General features: G+C 45.8%; 1 protein-coding gene across 2 annotated transcripts in view; it reads right to left on the reverse strand.

Moving 5' to 3' along the window:
* HSPA12A (heat shock protein family A (Hsp70) member 12A) overlaps positions 1-21,271 on the reverse strand; it is a 115,219-nt gene that overhangs the window by 47,679 nt on the left and 46,269 nt on the right. The window lies entirely within an intron of this gene.

Here is a 21,271-nt window from a genome sequence, read left to right on the forward strand (position 1 = left end):
GAATCCAGTTCAGCCCCTGCCACCACATATGGTCCCCCATACATTCTCTGCTCAGGGGTTATATATGAACTAGGTCAGTCGGGTGAGTAAGGCAAGTACTTGAACCCCTTTACTACCACTCACAGCAGCTTTTTGACAGCAAATGGTGGCCAGTTGTGCGGGGGGGGGGGACTTGCCAGTGTTCTGGCACTTGCCAGTTGTGCAGGGGGGCACTTGCCATTGCCCTTCCCCTCCCACAATGCTTGCTTTGTAACAGCACCCTACCTTCTAAGAAGGCCTGGAGTCAGGGAGATGAGGCCCAAATGTAGGTGGGAGCAGCTGGTGACCATCAGGCCAAGTAGGCTTGGAAAAGAGAGCAAAGGGCCGGTTTGGCTTGACCCAACCTTACAGCTGTTTTCCCAGTTTAAGCTGGGCCACAGCCATGTGGGTTGGGCCTGGATCAAGCCATGACAGCCTCTGCTCACCCAGCCCCACATCACGTCATTTATGCTGGGCCAGTGAGGCCAGAGAAGAGCTTTTCCTTAGTTATGGCTGCCTGAATCCCTCTTTGCTTGAAGCATGCCAGTCCTCCCTCACCCACTGAGAAGCTCAATTTCACTGGCAAAACAAGAAGTAAGATGCCCTGTCCAGGTTTCACACCTCAGTCTCATACCTAAGCCTCTCTCTGCCTTCCTAAGCCAAGCAAGCTCCTCTATCTCCTTCAATGGCTCTGCCTTACCTGCCCATATTGGGGTCCTAGTCCAGAGGCACCAGCCTGGGAAATTCCCCAGGACACAGGCCCCAGGAATTGCACGTATTCCACTCATCCATGTACCTCTAATTTCTCCTCTTCCTTCTATGTCTTGCCTCCAGGCAGTCCAGCACCCAGATAGTTGCTCTGGATAATTGGGGAACTCCCATCTTTATACTCAGCCCTGGTCCTTCTCACCTTGAGCTGTACCCCCTCACCCTAGAGAACCAACAAGGTGTGTCCTATTCAGTTGTAGCCCCATTGTCCCTTCCTGTTCTCTGCCTGGGCATCAACTGGCACCCTTCCCTCAAACCAAGTCAAGCAACGCCTAGCTTGCAACCCACCTTCCAATATTCTTAGGTTGTGAACACATTAAAAAGTGTTTGATGTATGATCTAACCTTACAAATGAGACATGGAGGTGAACTTTTCAAAGAAGACATACAGACAGCCAATAATTATGTGAAAAAATATTCATCATTGGGATTAGAGAGACGGTACAATGTTTGCCTTCTATGAGGTCAACCCAGGTTCAGTCCTTGGCATCCTATCTGGTCCTCCAAGCACCACTGGGAGTCATTCCTGAGTGCAAAGCTAGGAGCAACCCCTGAGAACTGCCAAGTGTGATCCGTGATCCAAAAAGGAAAGAGGGAGGGAGGGAGGGAGGGAGGGAGGGAGGAAGGAAGGAAGGAAGGAAGGAAGGAAGGAAGGAAGGAAGGAAGGAAGGAAGGAAGGAAGGAAGGAAGGAAGGAGTTCATCAGCATTCATGATGAGGAAAATGCAAGTTAAAGCAACACTGAGATCCCATCTCATGCCAGTAAGAAATGACACATATCCAAATTCGAGAAGTAGTGTTGGTTGGGATGTGGAAAAAAAAAAAAACCCAACAACACTCATTCACTACTGGTGGGAACGGTGGATAAGAGGGCTTTTTTTCTCTGGTTTAGCTTCTATAAAAAGCAATATGGAAATTTCTCCAAAAAATTGGAATAGAGCTCTATTTGACCCAGTGATGCCACTTTTCTGGGCATCTAGCCCCCAAACATACAAATACTGATTTGAACAGATATCTATACCCACTTATGTTCATTGTACCACTCAGTATAGTAGCTAAGATATGGCAATAATCCAAATGCCTAACTAGGGATGAATGGTTCAAGAAGTTGCATTATCCTGCCATCAAAGGGAGAATCAGGGGGCCAGAGTAGTGGCACAAGCAGTAAAGGCACTTGTCTTGCACGCACTAACCTAGGACAGACCGTGGTTTGATACCCAGCATTCCATATGGTTCTCCAAGTCAGGAGCAATTTCTGAGTGCATAGCCAGGAGTAACCCCTGGGTGTCACTGGGTATGGCCAAAAAACCAAAAGAAAAAAATGGGGAGAATCATAGGGAGGAAAGTTATGGGATATAATATCGGTAAACACTTCACCTAGAACCAGGCTATACATACACTAAATAAAATTAACTTCTTTATTTAAACAAAAATAATATAGGTTCTCCTATGTATCCTAATTCAAAGTATGAAACTCAACAAAATCTTCTGGGCTGATGAAGAGGCACAGGAGATGTGGAAGATAAGTGGCTCTTTTATTTTAAATGTTTATTCCCAAATTTTCTTTCTAAATTTGAAAAAAAGAAAACCGCACTAATATTAATCCAATTTTGGGATATTCTGTAGGAAGCTTCCAGCAAAAACAGAGGTTTGGACTTTGAAATGTGCCACCACCAGAATTTTGCCTAGCAACCGAGTATCCTAAAAGTGACTCTTATAGAACAAGACCAAGAATCATATGAGCCAAGACAACATCCCAACTTGCCAGGAACACCCTGGCATAAGCCAGGGTCTTTGACCTCTGACCTGTAGCATTTTAAAACCGGAACTTCAAAGCAGAAAGGGACTCAATTTAGACATCTCTTCTCCTTAGCTTTCCATCCCATCTGGTGTTGAATCAGCCTGTCCATTAACATTCCAAAATACACATCACATTTACAGCAGGGGTTGCTGTGCTAGAGAAAAAGAATTCAAGGGCCGGAGGAAATTATTTCTCAAAAGATCACAACCACTCGAGCTTACAATGTAAACTTTTCAAATGCCTGCTCAGGTAATAAAGGGTTATCCAAACATTTTTGGAAAGTATTTCAAACAGCCAAGCAAACATCTATTGTTGCCTTCTCAGCATCCATTCCCCCAACTATATAGTCTGGCCTTGGAAGCTTTCAGCTTAGTAAGATGGAACATTCTGGAAGTCACGTCTTAGGGAAGATAGTGCAAATGGAAGCACGGATTGGAGAAAAACAAACTTGAACAATCTCCACAGCAGCTGTCACAAAGTGCAGACATTTAAAATTCTAAGATGTTGTGCTCTGACAAAAGATTTGTTTCCTTTCTGTGACTAACAGTCTGCTGAGCCTGGCTCCTAGTAGGTGCTCAGTAAATATTTGTGAAGAATGGATGATTGAATCCACATGCAATGGACTAGAAGTCAGGGCACAGTGAAACTGAATCTCTCTTTTTCTCTCTGTCTCTGTCTCTCTCACACACACAATCACACACACACACACACACACACACACTTTTGAGTCATACCCCATTGTTCTCAGGACTTAGTCCTGACTCTGTGCTCAGGGATCACTCCTAGCAGTACTTAGAGATTGAACCAGAGTCTGCTGTGTACAAAGCAAGACCCTACCCACTATACTATCTCTCCAGTGCAAGCCACATCTCTTATTTAACATCACAAACTATTGACAGACCAGAAGTCGGAGTGGTCAACTCTCCAGCCTCTGCCACCCAGTTTAATGTCTTCCTTAGCCTCTCCCTCTGCGAAAAAGCTACCCATACTTAGTGGTGAGTGCATTTGTTTTCTAAGTTAAAAAAACTAGTGTCATACATTGGAGCCAGAGCAACAACACAGTGGGAAAGGCATTTGCTTTGCATGCAACAGACCTAGGTTCAATCCCTGGCATCCCATATGGTTCCCCCAAGTCTGCCAGGAGTTGATTTCTGAGTGCAGATTCAGAAGTAACCTCTGCAGCCAGATACGGTCTCAAAACAGACAAAACAACCAGTGTCTTCCATTGCCATTACATGTTAAAAATGACTTGTGGTGTAACCACACCCGACACCCTCCATCAGAAATGACACAGCCCCATGACTGAACTCAAATAATAGGAACAATCAAACTTTCTCTGGTGGAACCAGGTTGAAATCTCTGGGGTTTTTTTGGAATGGGGCAGGCTAAGTCCCTCCACGCCATATACATATAAACCCAGCAGCCTCCTACCACACCAGCCTTCTTTTCAGCAGAAAAACACCCAGCTCCTCTAATAAGCTCCAAAACAAAATTATTTTTACTGGAACCAGAGTGATAGCACAGCAGGTAGGGTGTTTGCTTAGCATGTGGGTAGATCAAACCTGGGTTTGATCTACAGAATCCCATATTATGGTCCCCTGAGCCTCCCAGGAGTGATTTTTGAACACAAAGCCAGGAATAACTCCTGAGTGTTGCCGGGTGTGGCCCAAAAAAACCAAAACCAAGGGGAAAAATAGATTTGTACTAACCAAAACAGTAGTACAGCAAATAGAACATTTGCCCTTCAAGTGACTGATCCAGGTTCAGTCCCTAGCATCCCATATGGTCCTGGACCACCCAGCTTAGCGAGCCTAAATAGTAACACAGAAGACTCCACTAGCATCAACTGCAAACCAGTAAATCCTTAGACCAGGGGTCTCAAACTCAATTTACCTGGAGGCCGCAGGAGGCAAAGTTCGGGTGAGGCAGGGCTGCATAAGGGATTTCGCTTACCGAATATTCACAGTAAAAAATCGCATTAGTAAGAAAAAAGATCGCAAAATATCGCATTAAACATTTGCATACCCCGAGCGGAACTGCTTGGGGTATGCGAATGTTTAATGCCATTTTTTTCTTACTAATGAGATTTTTATTGTGATTATTCGGTAAGTGAATAATCGGGAATACTGTGATATTTGAAGGCCAGCCGCGGGCCACAAAATGTTGTACAGAGGGCCACAAATGGCCCATGGGCAGCGAGTTTGAGACCCCTGCCTTAGACACTGAAGATATAAAACAATTACTTCAAAATGACCCTTATTGATCTGAGTTTTGATAATTCCATTTGCCTTTGTATGTGTTGCAACAAATGATATGAAGTAAATTTATTTACCTGTGCCTACAAGAAGGCAAGCCAGACTGGTGAATGGGAAACTGGGTACACTGGTGGAGGGAAGGAGTGAGTGTGTGTGTGTGTGTGTGTGTGTGTGTGTGTGTGTGTGTGTGTGTGTGTGTGTGTGTGTTGGGGGAGCTGACTAGAGGTGAATTAAATGGGTTTCAATCCTGGTTTTGCCCCTTCCCAAACACATAGTTTGGGCTAAATGAAGGTTTGTTTCTAAAAGAGGTTGATTTACCCCACATCCCAGCTTTCTGGACGCCTCACACAGCTAAGGTCTGACCCAGTTTCTTCAGCAAAGGAAACATCCATCCAAGCGGGCCCTTTCACTACAGCTCAGAGGCAGCTCTGGAGAAAGAGACCCAGCTAGCCTGAGGGAGATGCTGACACCTGCCTCAAAAGACGTTTTCCTGGAACCAGTCTTTCTGTGGAAAGTCTACACATTTAGAAGATAAAATAATGAAACCTTTCAGGCCTTCCCTTCTCATTCCTGAAAGCAGCATAGCCTGGTGGTCAGCATGTGAGGGATAATGATGCACTGTTGTCCAGCACCGAAGTAGCTGACACACTCTCCCTCCTCCCAGTAAGGCTGCAGTGAGCACAGCAAATGGTAAGGCTCGGCAATGCTGAGCCAGTCTAGCCTTTCTCCTGGCCCTCGCCTAAGCAGCTAAGGACCAAGAGGGTGCCCACAGTGTTTAGGACCCAGCCTCGGAACTGGCTTCACTCAGGACCCCTAACTCCAATGCCTGGTCCTGTAGCCTGTTGCTGTGTGGCCTTGGGCAGGTGACCTGTTCTTTCTGATTTTTTATTTTATTTTGTGGATAGATATGAATGATTCCTAAGTCTTCCTGCCTGACCTAGCCTGGCAGAGACTTGGGGGAAGAATTCACTCTATCCTAAATGCAATATTTTCATGCTTTGGAAAAATTACATGGTGACACTAAATAGACAAATTAACTAACCCTTGTCTTAAAAATGCAACATCCCAGATCAAGAGAAAATGACACTATGTGTCTTTTGAAAATAAATACATTTTATGCAAGAATAAAATGTAATAAAGTGACAGATATAGACCTAGGAAGGTGGCTTAAAGACTGGAACACATGCTTTGCATCACAGGAGCCTCAAGTTTGATCTACAGCACTACTAGGAGGGACCCCTGAGCATTGGACTAGGAGTAGCTTCCACCAATGCTGATAGCCCCAAACCCAAAATTAAACAAGTTACACATAAGAAAGTGATGCAGGCAGTAAGGGTGTCCATATAATAGTTAAGTCACAACCGAAAGTGTATATCTGCAAATTCATAATGATCACGATCATAATGATGCCTGAGCTTGCGAAAACTCCAACAGCCCTTATGCCAGCAGTGGGGTAGGGTGTCAGTTTCATCCTCCCAGACTCCCCTGCAGGATGATCATTCGCTTCTGTCCTTTTGTTCTTTTGCCCTCTTCCTCTCCACTCTACTAGGATGGTGCCCCTGGCTTCCTGGAAAGGGCTGGGCTGCATCCTGCCTCACCCCCACTGCCTTTAGCACATGTGATGTGCTTCCTAGATTGTGTTGCTGGTTTCTGAACTGCGGTTCTCAAAACAGCCAAGCCCCACCACTGGGGTGAGATCAGACAGACAGCAAATACTTCACTGGAGCAAATACACCCTGGGCCAAGGAATTTCACATTTGGACACGAACCCTAGATCTCCACCAAAGGCCAACTGAGGCTCCCAGAGAGAACGCCAAAGGGCTGCTGAACCCTTCACTGGCTTACCTTGGCACTGGGCAAGAAGGGCAGGGCTTACTGCTAACTATTCCCAGGCCCGAGGCCCTCCTCTCTGCCTTTCTGGACCAGATGGCCCCATTAGGAATTTGATCAACACTCTGAAACTTTGTCAACTATCTTGAGGTTTTCTTTGCTATTCCTTAGCTGGTGAGAGATGCTTAACTCTCCCCATCACCTGTGCACTCAAACAGATGTGCATTAAGCATCTGTAAAGTACCAGCCTCAGACAAATTATGGGCCCTGCTCTAAAGGTAAACATAGCTTGTGGGGGTAAAAAGGAAATAGAAAAACACAATTTCCCCAGAAGAGCGGTTGGCCTGGTCCAGGGGTCTAAAGCACAAACATCCAAACCCAACACTGTGCCAGCGCCCCCTAGAGGCCGGTGTGGCCCTTTCCAGGGAGCTGAGAACTCATGAGAGTTAATGAGAATCTTGTCTCTTTCCCTAACCCTCGAGCCACCCAGGAAGACAGGACTGGTAGTACCCGGTGGGGCAGAGGGTCAGGCCCCGGATAAGGAGTTTTTGCTTAAATTGAGTGCACCAGTGCACCAGTGCAGTGCACCACTGAGTGCACCAGTGCAAATAGTCTGGCCCCGGGGGCACCTGAGCTCTTCCTCCACTCAACAGCAAAGGCCAAGCAAGCACCCCAAGCTCGCACGAAGGTGTGAGTCTTCTCAAATGCTAAGTTTCAGGAGAGACAAAATTTTTCATCTTTGAGGGACTGAAGCGATATAGTTCAGCAGGCAGGCAGGACTCATGCCTTGCATGCCATTGAAGCTGCGTTTGATGGCCAGTGCCATAAACCCCCACCAGGAGTAGTCCCTGAGCTCAGAGCCAGGAGTAAATTCTGAGCACTGTCAGATGTGGATGAAAACAAAATAGACAAGACACTTTTTTTTCCTTTGAAGGGGCCACACCCAGTGCTACTCAGGGGTTATTCCTGACTCTGCATTCAGGAATAACTCTTGGCAGTGTTCTGGGGACACTATGGGATTACAGGAAGGAATTTAACCAGGTCAGCTGTATGCAAGGCAAGTGCCTTATTCATTGTATTATCTCTGGCCTCCTGCCTTTTGGGAAGCGAAAGAAAATCTTTGAGGCAAAAAGCAGGAGGGAAGAAAGGCAAGTTATGGAAGCATAGGCTAAGGAAAACCTGTGTGACTTTGGGAAATTGTGTTTTTCCATCTGTAAAGCAGGGATAACAACTGTATACACTTTACAAGGATGCTTTAAAGATTAAGTGAAGTAATCCATGTGCATACAACAGTGGTTGGTCCAGTCAAACTCCAATACATGCTATACATGTATACCAGGGGTCCTCAAACTTTTTAAACAAGGGGCCAGTTCACTGTCCCTCAGACCATTGGAGGGTCTGACTATAGTAAAAACAAAACTTTTGAACGAATTCTTATGCACACTGCATATATCTTATTTTGCAATGAAGAAACAAAACAGATACAAATACAATATGTGGCCCGAGGGCCACAGTTTGAGGACCACTGATGTATACTAAACAATCCCTATCTGACCACAAACCTGTATGGATGCAAATCCTATCAATCTATATCTCTACTATACCATTAACTTCTCTATAATATATATATATATACATATTTAAAAAAACTAACAGCACTAATGGCAACTTTCTTTCATAAAATTCTGCATGATTTTTAAAATCATATGATGCTTTTCTTTGGTAATCAGAATTAAAATCAATAGAAACTCTAAGACCAAATCCGCAGATGTGAGGATAGGTGGGTTCGAAACAGAGAGTTTACAGAGACTCATCTCAATGCCTGACACCTCACTCACCTTGAAGAAGAGAATTCTGGGACTGATGAATCTCAGTCTCTTTAGGAACCTGAGTCACTCGTCAAACCGCTCTCTGAGAGAGCAATACCATTTGGAGTGTCCTTATAAGCCACCAAGCACTACCTCCCTGCTCAATGATTTATCGCACTGCAAATTGCCTTCTCTGTCACCACCTCAGTTTTTTCATTTGCAAAAGGTTGTTCTCAGCCAGTGAAAATAACTTCCTATTGTGTGAAATACCTTCAACTTTAAGCACTCAGATTCCCAGCATCTGCAGGAAACACATGCTTACTTATTCAATAGTTGGTAACTACATAAAGATATGAAATCAGAAGTAAGACTAGCCTCCCCTACTCCCCCGTTCTCTTCTGAGAGGTGCATCTTAGTGATGGTTCCTTTGGTATCAGTGGGGTCACTGTGCATTCATGCACAGCTGGAGAACAGAGGCCAGCTAGTGGGTGTATGGGAGTGGGGGCACCTAAAATTCTCACTAGAGTGTAAGACAAGGAAAATAAAAGAGCAAATGTAGCCTTGTTCTGAATGATGCCAGGGGAAGAGAAGGAACAGAGGCTGAGAGGGAAGACCACAGAGCTGTGAGGCGGGATGTTGGTAAATGAGAGTTGCAGAGAGGAGGGAAAGGATGAGAAAAAGGTCTTTTCAGTGTTCTGGAAAGTGTGTGTGTGTGTGTGTGTGTGTGTGTGTGTGTGTTTCTTTGAGTTAGGGACGTTTTGTTCAGGTCAATTCTGTTTCTCTGAGAACAAAGTTGTGTTCAAAGGTGGGTGTGGTGCCCCTTTTCCTAGGGATGACGCACTCATGCTCACTGAGAATCTTCTGTGTGGTGGCCTTGGTGCCAGGCTCTGGCTCTCCAATGTCCCTGCATCCCCAAACCTTCGATGGCCCAGTGCAACTCAGATGGCCCCCTGTGTCCTCTCATAGTGGTGGTCCCAGAACCCACCAAAGTCTAGCCTGGCTCCTAACCAGCCCCAGGCATCTCTCAGCTGTTCCTTGTTAGCTGCCCCAGTGGAACTCAGCATCTAGGCCTCCCTGTTTTCAGCCCAAAGCCCTTCCTCCTCCAACCCATTGTCTACACTGCCGCCAAAATGCTTGTATCTTTCCAAAATGCAAATTTGATCATGATCCTGTTTTAAATTGGGATTTCCTCCTTGGCCCTGACAGAACAAAGACCTAGTGCTGGAGCTCACTGACAAAGGCTTTAGGATCAGGAACACACACACCCCAACTGCTATCCCCACTTCTCAGCAGCTCAGTTTCCTGCTTTGAACTTGCAAGAACCATCCGCCAGTATTGCTGCCACTTTCGCCTGTCCTTCTCTTGCCCTTTCAAACTCTGCTGGGATACCAGCCTGGAGACCACTCACCCTTTTGCTCTCCTTACAGTCACCTGGGACTGTGCGTGTTCACCCTAAGACCCTTGCCAATCTCACAGGGACCATAATATGACACGGTCCCTCTAGCACAGCTCAAGCTGGGACAGAGGTGCACAGATTGTGAGAGACAGAATAGCAACTTGGGCATTCAACTTGAACTCATGTTTGGTAGATTTGTTTTTCAGGGGGGGTGCAGTTTCAGGCCCACACCTGGTCATGCTCAGAAGTTTCTCCTGGCTGGGCACTCAGGGTCACTCTCAGCAGTGCTCAGAAGACCACATGGTACAAGGGAACAAACCTAGTTTACCTGCATGCAAAGCAAGAACTCAAGCCCTTTGAGTGATCACTCTGACTCCAGAAACATTCTTGTGAATGAATTTATTTTTTTACCATCTGTGGACAAGACTTTGTTTGATTGGATAACTTTCTAAAATAAAATACTTTCAGAACTAGAAGGTGGTTCAAAGGATTGGGTTGAAGTCGAGGTAGATTCCTGTCACTGCATGGTCCCCCAGAAGCTACGGGTGTGGTCAAACAAAACAAAATAAAACAAAACAAAAAAGAACAAAAACAAAACCCAGTGCAAAAGTTTCCAATAACATCATCACAACAGGAATATGTTCAAATGACAACAAGATAGCAATAAGCTTAGGACAGAAAATTCATGGAACCATTTGGAACTCTGCTGATATTTGGGGTGTCTCTGCAGATCTCTTTTCTCTAGGACATAAAGTGGGGTGTGATCTGTAATAAGGGTGCTGTCCACTCTCCATACCCACAATTCTCAGCTCCCTGATGGAGTGGAACTGAGTTCAGCAGGGGATGCTCCCAAGACACTGTTTCTGGGGAAAGATATCACTGGCCCCATCCCAAGCAGGAAAGGGGGATGTTTCCCAGTATACACAAAGGGGCCATTTTTCTTTTCCTCATGTACAAAGTGTGTCCCAGACTGGGAATTTTTCAGGGTTATGAGATTCAATTCAGTTGGAAAAGATCATCTGAGGTTTCTCAAGAAAGCCAACATTTAAAGACAGCAAAGACTGGAGCGTTCTTTTTGTCCTAAATAATCATGAATTAAGAAAGCTATGGCTGGGAGCTGGAAGAACAGCAGGCTTTTGTGAAAAGAGCGGAAGTGTGGTGGGTGAGACTGAGTCTCTGATAGGACCCTGGACAAGACTCAGGAAGGGGTGCCAAGTTAGTGGCAGGGCTCAGCAATGAGCTCCGAGAGTCTCTGTGGACCCTTGGGAAGTGAGTTGATGGGGGACATCTGCGCAGAGGTGAATTCATGTGAGGCTTTGCTCAAGGCCAGATCATGTCCACAGGAGTTACCAGAGGTGCTAAGTTATTATCACCAAGGAAATAATGAACTTCCTTATTCCTCACTTGGGACAAAGCCCATCTATTGGGGTTCCCTTGAGAAAGCTTTGTATGCATGAACCTACTGGCCCAGCAATCATATAGTTAGAACTCTACCTACAAACATAAAACATCAATAAAGACGTAATAGTCACAAAACATTGGGAACTAAACAAATGATCATTTCTTTTTTTTTTTTTTTTTGGGGTCACACCCGGCAGTGCTCAGGGGTTATTCCTGGCTCCATGCTCAGAAATTGCTCCTGGCAGGCACAGGGGACCATATGGGACACCGGGATTCGAACCGATGACCTTCTGCATGAAAGGCAAACGCCTTACCTCCATGCTATCTCTCCGGCCCCACAAATGATCATTTCTAACTAATAAGTTCTAATATATTCACTCAAGAAAATGTTATACATTTAAAGAAGTGAATGAAGAAAAATCCCTATTAGTTGACATGTAGCAATTTCCAGAATAAACATTAATAAAGCAAGCAAAATACAGACTATCATATATACTCTATAATTTGTATTAGAGTAAACATGCATATACTTGAAGGATCAGGAAAGAAACAGGCACAATCAACTAGAAACTATAAAAATGGAGAGACATACTGAAGGGAAAGGGGATATGACATCTGTGATTTCTCCTTTTACACAATTTGGATTCAGCGTGTCATATATCTAAAAATTAAATTAAATCCAAAGGAATGTTATGAAAGCCAACTCTCAATATGACATACATAGAAGCCAAGAAGTATGACTATGTATCATATCAGTGAGAAGCATGATATAACCAGACACAGAAAACCATTTATTCAAGTGATTTTGGATGATTGTCTCTGAGCACATAGATATTTTTAATGTCTTTAATTTAATATCTTTAATCTTTCTTTCTCTCTTTCTCCTTCCTTCCTTCCTTCCTTCCTTCCTTCCTTCCTTCCTTCCTTCCTTCCTTCCTTCCTTCCTTCCTTCCTTCCTTCCTTCCTTCCTTCCTTCCTTCCTTCCTTCCTTCCTTCCTTCCTTCTTTCTTTCCTCTCTTTCTTTTTTGGCCACCCACTGATGCTCAGGAGTTACTCCTAGCTATGTACTCAGAAATCACTCCTGGCTTGTGGGACCATATGCGACGCTGGGGGATTGAACCGTGGTCTGTTCTAGGTTAGCACATGCAAGGCAAATGCCCTACCGCTTGTACCATGCTCTGGCCCTAATGTGATATTTTCTAAGAAACATTTTATAGGGATATTTATTTGGTTATCATAGCTATTAGTGAAACTACTATTGTGTACATTGAAGGCTAGAATAAATGAATAAGTATTTGATGTTTTGAGACCAGCCTTTTTACTATGGAGATGACAGCTACATCTAGGAATAAGGGATGATGAAGAAAAGCTTGGACTCAGATGAGATAGATAAGCGTGTGCTCACAGGTCAAACAAAATACAGAGTTGCTCATTTTGTCTTCTAGAAACTCAAGGAACAATGATATTCCAGAAGTCATGGTTTTCCATTGAGCCCAGATCTTTGTAATTATGTCTCCACCCTACGAAAAAACACTTGGTCCCTTAAATGTGTAGTTGATTCCAGCAGTGAGAGAGAAAAGATAAAAATATAAATTTAGGTTGAAACATCATCTGTGGCAGAAAGGAAATGCATGATCACAAATCAAAGAGAAAATGCCAGAAAGATACTAGAAGGAAGCAGTATAAAGGAGTCCCTAGGACAATATGAGTAAAATATTTTTTTGCTTTTGGGCCACACTCAGCAGGTTACTCCTGGCTCTGCATTCAGAAATTACTCCTGGCAGGCTCAGGGTACCAGATGGAATGCCAGGGATCAAACCCAGGTCCACAGCAAGGCAAACACTCTGTGTTAGTGCTCTGGCCCCCATACAAGGTCTTTTTTTTTAAGGGGGAATAACACTTGTGTCATATGATAATATATCAAATTACAAAATTAGATCCAGGAATCTAGTCTATATGAAAAGCAAAATAAAAGGTGGAGAGAGGGGAGGGAGAAAAAGAAGAGAAAAGTAAAAGTCCTTAAGGGTAGTTGTTGTTCCAAAATTACTGTTCCCTGTTGAGATGAGACTTCAAGACTAAAAGCTGAGGGGACACTATTGAAACTAGCTCTACGAGATGTTCACTAACCTTGTAATCATTTCTCAAAGTGCATCTACATCAAATCATGCATACCTGAAGTTTCCGTGTTGTCTCAGTAAAGGTGGGGGAAGAAAATATTCGAGTTCTTTTGAATTGGAGGGGGAAATAATACAAGTGTAAGAAAGTATTGTAAGTGTAGGAAAGGACTAAAGGTCCAGAGCCGAACTCACAGCTGTACCTGGCATGGCTAAGAGCGCCCCCTAGGGAGAGTTTCCGGGATACCATCTCCTTAAGTCTTTTTTTCTTTAAGTTTTACTTTAATTTTTTTACTTATTTTAAAATTTATTTTAATTTTTATTTTTAATTTATATTTTGGTTGATTTCTTTATTTTTTATTTTTATAATGTCTTTATTTAAACACCGTGATTACAAACACAATTGTAGTTGTGTTTCAGTCATACAAAGAATATGCACCTTCACCAGAGCAATATTCCCACCACCAATGCCCCTGATCTCTCTCCTCCACCACCAACTATCTGTATTCGAGACAGGCATTCTACTTCTCTCACTCATTAACATTGTCATGGTATTTGTTAACTTTGTTATTTTTCTAACTGCACTCACCACTCTTTGGTGAGCTTCATTTTCATATCGTGAGCTGGTCCTTCTGGCCCTCTTTTCTGGGCATTATAACAATAATGTCTTTTATTTTTCTTAACACCAATAGATCAGTGAGATTATTCTGTGTGTGTCTCTCTCCCTCTGGCTTATTTCACTCAGCATAACAGGTTCCATGTACATCCATGTTTAGGAAAATTTCCTGACTTCATCTCTCCTGACAGCTACATAATATTCCATTGTGTATAGGCACTACAGTTAGCCATTCATCTGTTGAAGGGCATCTTGGTTGTTTCCAGAGTCTGGCTATTGTAAATAGTGCTGCAATGAATATAGGTGTGAAAAAGTCATTTTTGTATTGCATTTTTGTGTTCCTAGGATATATCCCTAGGAGTGGTATAGTTGGATCATATGGGAGCTCAATTTCCAGTAATCTTTCCTTTGATTTCCCCAGTTTTTTTCTTGCAACGCAGGGACTAGGACTCTGAGCACAGTGCCCCACACCAGAAAACCAATGCCACTTTTCATGGCCTTGTCATTCTCAGCAGAGATGAACCAGTGGACGTAGAATGCCACCACCAGCTCCTGAGACTCAGCTCGCTCCTCCATGTTTGGCCTGTCCCCTCTCTTTTCCACTCATTACTCTCTCCTTCCCCTGTGGCCACCATAGTACAAAAGCTGTTTTGGTGGGGAAACCAGGATTGGCCTGGTTTCCTGGACCTTAGGGGCTCCCTGTGTGCTGGGTAAAACTGGACAGCTGGTTACTCCACCTGGGTGCCTGCTGGCCTGCAAGAAGTTGAGAGCATGCTCCTGGTAGACTTTACCTCTCTAGAACAAGGTTTCCTAAGAGCTAAAACACAGACCCCTAGGCATCACTGAGCCCCCCACACACACACACACACAGCAGCGTTCACTAACAACCCAAACCCTTCCTCCTGGTTTTCAGCGCCTGCAAGCAGTGCAGCACAACAGCACAACTGTCCTTTCCTCCCATGATTCTATCAACCCAGCAACCATTCAGGCCCTTGCCATTAATTGTGTTTCTCTGCCCAATCACTCATGCCAGGAGCAAGGGACAATAGGCAAGTACTAGGGCTTCAAAGGATCCCTTACCTGTTTCCTCCTTTCAATTCTTAAAGGAATAATTCTGTTAAGAGATTTCCTTTTAATAACAGGCCAGAGACTTGAAAAAACAAAAGCTAACACAGGCATGGGTGGGGGGAGTGGGCAGGAAATATTGGGTTTGCAAGCATAAGTCACATCTCCAGAAACATCCATTGGGGTCAGAGCCAACCCTGTCCTGTTAGGGGGCAGAGGGCTGCAAGGGTTGGGATCTAGAGGTGTCCTGGCCTCTGGTTCTAACACAATGTCTTTACTCTTGATTGACAGGAGAAAGAGCTGGAGCAGGCAGTAGGTGAGACTGGGCAGGGGCTTACAAGATGGAAGTAGGTGATGCTCCCACAGTCTAGGAACCTCGGGGATGCCAAGGCTATGCCCCAAGTCTGGGTAGGCAAGAGCTGGCAGGACACCTCTATCATCACCCCTACTTCTGCCCACCTCCATACTTGCCCAGCCAGATTCAAATCTGTTCCCAAAAGAGCCCTTGGCCAATCATTTCCTTTTATGTCTCCCCTACCTTGGGAGCAGTTTCTCTTTGCACCCCCTTTCAAAGTTGGTAACTACCTCTGACTCTCTTACTCCCCCAAAGCAGCTCCCAGGCTGGGCTGCAGAGACCAGCTTGGAGGTTCCCTAATAACTATCAAGTGACCAAGCCACACCATCCTCAGTGAATGCCAAAGCTATGGAAGCTCATGGAAGATCTAAGCTCACTTCAGAACTAGACTGTGAATGAATGGTTGCCTGGCCAAGAGACAGACGCAGCCTGGGAGATATCAGCCCAGAGCTGGGTGTACCATGGATGGACGAAATTCCCTGATCCCCATCCCAGAAGAACTTCTGTTCTGATACAGCTTGTGACCTGGTCGACCTTGTTGCAAAGAGGAAGAGAAAGCAGATAGGACCAGAGCTAATTTCTCTCTGGGGGTGGGAGGGAAGTCCTTGGCGATAGGCAGGGTTATTTATGGTATCAGGAGCTGGGTGAGGAGAAATATTAACAGCTAACCAAGGCATGGGCTTTCTCTTGGGGTGACAGAGGCTTTCAGGGGTTATATCAGGGGATGTCTTTCTCACCTCATGAATATGACTGTCCACTGAACCTTGTAATAGGCAAATTTATGCTGTGTACAATCTCTCCCTCCCTCCCTCTTTCTCTCCTCTCTCTCTCACTTGCTTTCTCTGTCTCTGGGTCTCTCTGGCTCTCTTTCACCTATTTTTAGGTCATACCTGGTGGTGATTCTCAAGGCTTAATCCTAGCTGTGCTCACGTCTTGTGGGCTCAGTGAACCATATGTGAGACTGAACCCAGAACAACCAGGTGTAAGGCAGATGTCCTTCCCACTGAGTATCTTTGAAAAACAAAACCAGACAGCCTGAAGGGCCAGGAGGATAGTGTGTGGGATGGGCAGAGTCTCTGCATGTAGGAGCCCTGGTTCAATTCCCAGCATGGCTTGGTCCCCTGAGCATCACAAAGAGTGACCCCTGAGCATAGATGTAGGAGCTCCTGAGCACCACTGAGGGTGCCCAAACATGTGTAAACATAAGAAGCAACCTGTGGGATCTCCCTGATCTCCACCCCAGTACAGTTCTATGAAACCAGCCGGCCTGTTCCTCTACTTTTAAGATCCCTGGGACACCCTTTAACTCATGGGGCACACTCTCCTCTGTTTGGGCTGAACAGGTGGACCCCAAATGTCCCAAGTCTTGGGGAGCAGGCATTCATATTTGGGAAGAACAAGAGGGTTCAATGCAATGAGACCAATGTGGGAATCTTCTACCCCTCTATCCTTGGATTTTCCTTAGCAGGTCTCTACTCTGGGCTTCCATCACTCCAATTACCATAGGGCAGACCCAACAGGCTGGGCTTTTTACCTCAGACAAGGGGACACCTCTGAAAGAGCCTTTTCTCCCCACCAATCCCATCGGTCACCACCATACCTGGAGAAGTGGGGTATCAGGCAGAGGTTGGCCAAAGTCCAGTAGCCCTGCCTGGCTGTGACCCAGATGGGGACTGTCAGTAAGATGTGACTAACACATACACCCCTTTCTTCAGGAGAGAAAGAAGATGAGCCCCCCACTGTGACAAAGGACATAGAAAGTCCTTGTGGCTCTGAACCATGCTAATTCAGTTTTGACAAAGGAGCTCAATCAATTAGAACGAAGCAGCAACTGATTGAGTTAGCGGGGTTCCCATAGACACACAGCTGCTCTGAGAACGGGGAGTAGGGAGCACTCAGTGCCATCAGTCCCCAAGGGAGACAGTCCTTTCCTAAAGCTGCCCAGGCCAGGTCTCCATGGCTGGCTGTGTCTCCTTCAGGGAACTGACAGGTGGAAAAGTGACAGGTGTCAGGTAGGAAGGGAACAGGAGAGTGATGGCAGGCAGAAAGGTGACAGCAGAGATGACAGGAAGATGACAAAGAGAACAGGCAGAGAGGTTGGTTGTAGGCAGAGAGGTGATAAAGAGGAGACAGGTGACAGGCAGAGGTGACCCCAGGGTAAGTGACAAAAAAGTGACAGCAAAGATGTAGGGAGCCAGATTCTCCCTCACAGTCTTGGCATAAGCTCAGCCATCTTGTAGCAAACTGCCATTTTCTAACAGTCCTGTCCTTTGATTGGGCTATGCATTGTGTACGTGCCAACTGGCCATGAGTTGACGCACATCAAAAGAACCATAAGGTCACACTCTTCTGGCTCAGGAAACTCAGACCTATAGATAGAGCATTTGGTGTGATAATAGGATATTCCTCAGGAAACTTGTATTAAATTAACAGGCACATGCCAAACCTTTTGAACTGCATGATGACAAATGCTTGCTTGACAAATGTTTGCATTGTCCCCTCCTCCCTTTGTGTAAAAACTATATAAGTCATGGCATTTCAAAAATAAATCGACGCCATAATCAGAATCCTTGGTGGTCCCCCTTTTCCCACCCATTTCCTTTTCAGGTGCAGACCCTTTCCACAACCACAAATAAACTGAAGCTGCTGGCCGGCGCATAAAGAGATGACAGAGGTGATCTGCTCTCATACTGAACACTTCACACTGCATCTCAGTGGCTTCCCGAGAGCCAGGTGACAGGTGTGATGTGATCCAGCTCTGAGTATAGGGAGCCTGAGGCTCAGAAGGTGGATCATGACTGCTGAGAGAGATCAGGGCCACATGGGTGGTCACGAAGTCACATCTGGGGGGTGATGTTGGCATCAGGGAAACTCCTGTCGGGCAATTAGTGTAGTGGATGCAGCTGGGAGGGAGCAGTTCTGAGGCCCAGGGAAGACACCAGCCCAGCCGCTAGCCCGACTCCGTTGTGTGAGGTCCCATGAAACAGGCAAATCTGCTCAAGGCTGTGGTAACAGGGAGTGGGGGAAACCCCACAGGCAAGTGGGGGGGGGGGGGCTGGGGAGGATGTAAGAGAGTGACTGAGAGCTGGTAAGGAAAGTAGAAGCCAAGAGAAAACCCATGTAGCTGGAACAGGGACCTGCCACTGGGGTATCTCCCCACTTGTCCCCACATCCCCCTGACACCATCTCTAATCTGCTAAAAAAAAAAAATCCTTCAGCCTCTGCCAACCTTTAGAAAGCAGGGTGCAAGCTCTCTGCAGGCTTTGTGTAAGTGGAGTTGGGGGTATAACTGACAGACTCCAGGGCTCCTAAAGGGGGTATGAAAGGGCACAGAAAACAACAACCATAAGTACCTGTCAGGGCACAGGCATCAGCCTAGGCTCGGACCTGCCTCTTTTTTAAATTGTATTTATTTATTGATTGATTTATTGGTTGTTGGGCCACACCCAGTGCTCAGGAGTTACTCCTGGCTCTGTAATCTACCTGGTAGGCTTGGGGGACCATATGGGTGCCGAGAGTTAAACCAGGTCCCTCCCTACTGCTGTGCTATCTCTCTGGCCCTTGAAACCACCTCTATTTAACCTAATGATGCCGATTCCTGCAGTTTAAAAATGGGGGGCCCCTTCCCATCCACCAAGGCCCATATTCTGGAAGTGAAGCTAAGACAGGTTTTTGGGGTTTTCTCCCTTATAGGAAATTGGGCAATGGTGGGGATAGGGTCCTGGGTGTCACCTAAGAGGGTCAGGACTCCATTCTAGGCTATTCAAAGCCTGAAATTGGGGGTCTCAGAACATCCCCTCCACTTTCCAGCCTCCATAGCCCTCCCAGTAATCTATGTGTGTCCAGAATTGAACAAATGACAGCAGGGCCCCTTCCCTCTGCTGGCCAGTCTCTCCTCAGACCTGACTGGGCTGTGTTCTCATTTTATGAATGGGTAAACTGAGGCTAAGAAGAAGCAGGAATTTCCTGGGACACCCCCCCCCAGGTTCTTGGGAAGAGGCCTGGGATTGGAACTGAACCACAGCTACTCTGTCTTCTAGAAACGAGACATCAGGGGATGAGTGAGTGGGCCTCATGTCTGGTGAATGTCTCTAAGGCCATCACCCTAAGTGCTCCATACAAGGAAATGGAGGACCTGTTTCACCCTGATCCTTAGGCTGGGTATGCCCCAACTTCCTCCCTAAAAATAAAGGTGGCCTGGAACAGTTTATTTGCATATATATATATATACATATATATGTATATATAATATTTTATTTAATCATGAGTACACAGTTACCAATTGTTCATGGTTCACTTTCATTCAGACAATGTACAACACCCTTCACCAGGGCACATTCCCTGCCACCAATGTCCCAGTTTAGTACCTGCCCCTCTATGACAGTCTCTCTCTCTCTCTCTCTCTCTCTCTCTCTCTCTCTCTCTCTCTCTCTCTCTCTCTCTCTCTCTCTCTCTCTCTCTCTCTCTCTCTCTCCTCCCTTTATTTGCATCCTAAAGGAAAGGCTACATCTGAAGTCTTCCTCAGGAAGGGGCTCAAGACTCAGAAGTCCAGCTGATTGCAGACTCTGCCCCTTGTGGTCCTGTCAGTGTCTTTTAGGTAAGCCCTTTGCAGGGATACACCCTCTTCTGTGCTTCCCCTACCTCAAGACAAGACAAGACTGGGACAGCTGAGGGCCACTGTGGAGAGGAGGGACTTAGAGGTATCTGCTTTTCTCAGGGTCCCCTCTGCCACCCAGAGATGCCCAGGGTACAGCACCCATGAACGATGGCCTCAGGCTCTGTTCTGTCACAGTCTCCTCAGCCTCCCACTGAGCAGAGTCCTCTCAGCACCCAGGACCTGGAACTGGAGTCCCCAGGAGACAAGAGGGTTTCAGGGTATATCTGGAGATGTGGCTCCACTGACTCCTGTTTCTCCCTCTCCCCAGGCTTTCCTAGAGATTCTGCTATCTGAGCCCTTGGAATTCCTCCCATTTATGACTTGGAGCAAAACTCTGGGACCCCATGATTGATATTTAGGACCAGCTCAGGGAGTTTTGGAAATCTTTTGATCTCCTGACAAAGGTGATTGTTTGACCAAGGAGATGGAAAGTAAAACTGAGTCAATTGGACTGTCACAGCTGAGCAGAGGATTTATTGTGTTCCTGCAGCACTTAAGCTCTCACTCTGCACAGAATCTGACCCGAAGGGCAATGAAAGTGCATCAGTTCTATTTTTAGACCCACGATCTACACAGATGAGGCCCAGGATGCCGCACACAGCTATGGGGGTGGGGTGGGATAGGATGGGATGAGATTTTTTTCAGAATCACAAACAAGGCTAGGCCCTACATTTCTTCCACCTCCATTCCTGCTTTAAAGGTGCGATGTAAGTAGGACAATTTGGAGGTACGGCACCTGGAAGAAATTGCACAAAGACAGCCTGGAAACTCGGATTGACTTCAAGAATGGGAGATATGGACCTATTGGACTCCGTTCAAGTTTGCTTTCAAAGTGATTTTCTCCCGCAGCACCCGAGGAGTGACATAAAGCAAACACAGGAGCGAAAGCAGGGCCATGTGACTTCTTCCCCTAATGCTACCTGATAGTGGCGTTTGGACATGCTGGCTGGTGGCAGGAGGCTCCTTTTGCCCTGGGCACACCCCATGGTAGGTACCTGCATTACCCAGGCTCCAACTGTTTTCACTCAGGAACTTTCCAAGACAGTACAGGAAGGCTTCAGCCCATCACTAAGTTTCCCAAGCACCAGAAGAATAATAAGGGAAACCATTCAAAAGAGCATAGTTTAAGGGCTAGAGCAGAAGCACTGCAGTGAGCATATTTGTCTTGCAGGAGGCCAACCTGGGTTTG

The sequence above is a fragment of the Suncus etruscus genome, chromosome 17 (genome assembly GCF_024139225.1).
Source record: "Suncus etruscus isolate mSunEtr1 chromosome 17, mSunEtr1.pri.cur, whole genome shotgun sequence".
NCBI lineage: Eukaryota > Metazoa > Chordata > Mammalia > Eulipotyphla > Soricidae > Suncus > Suncus etruscus.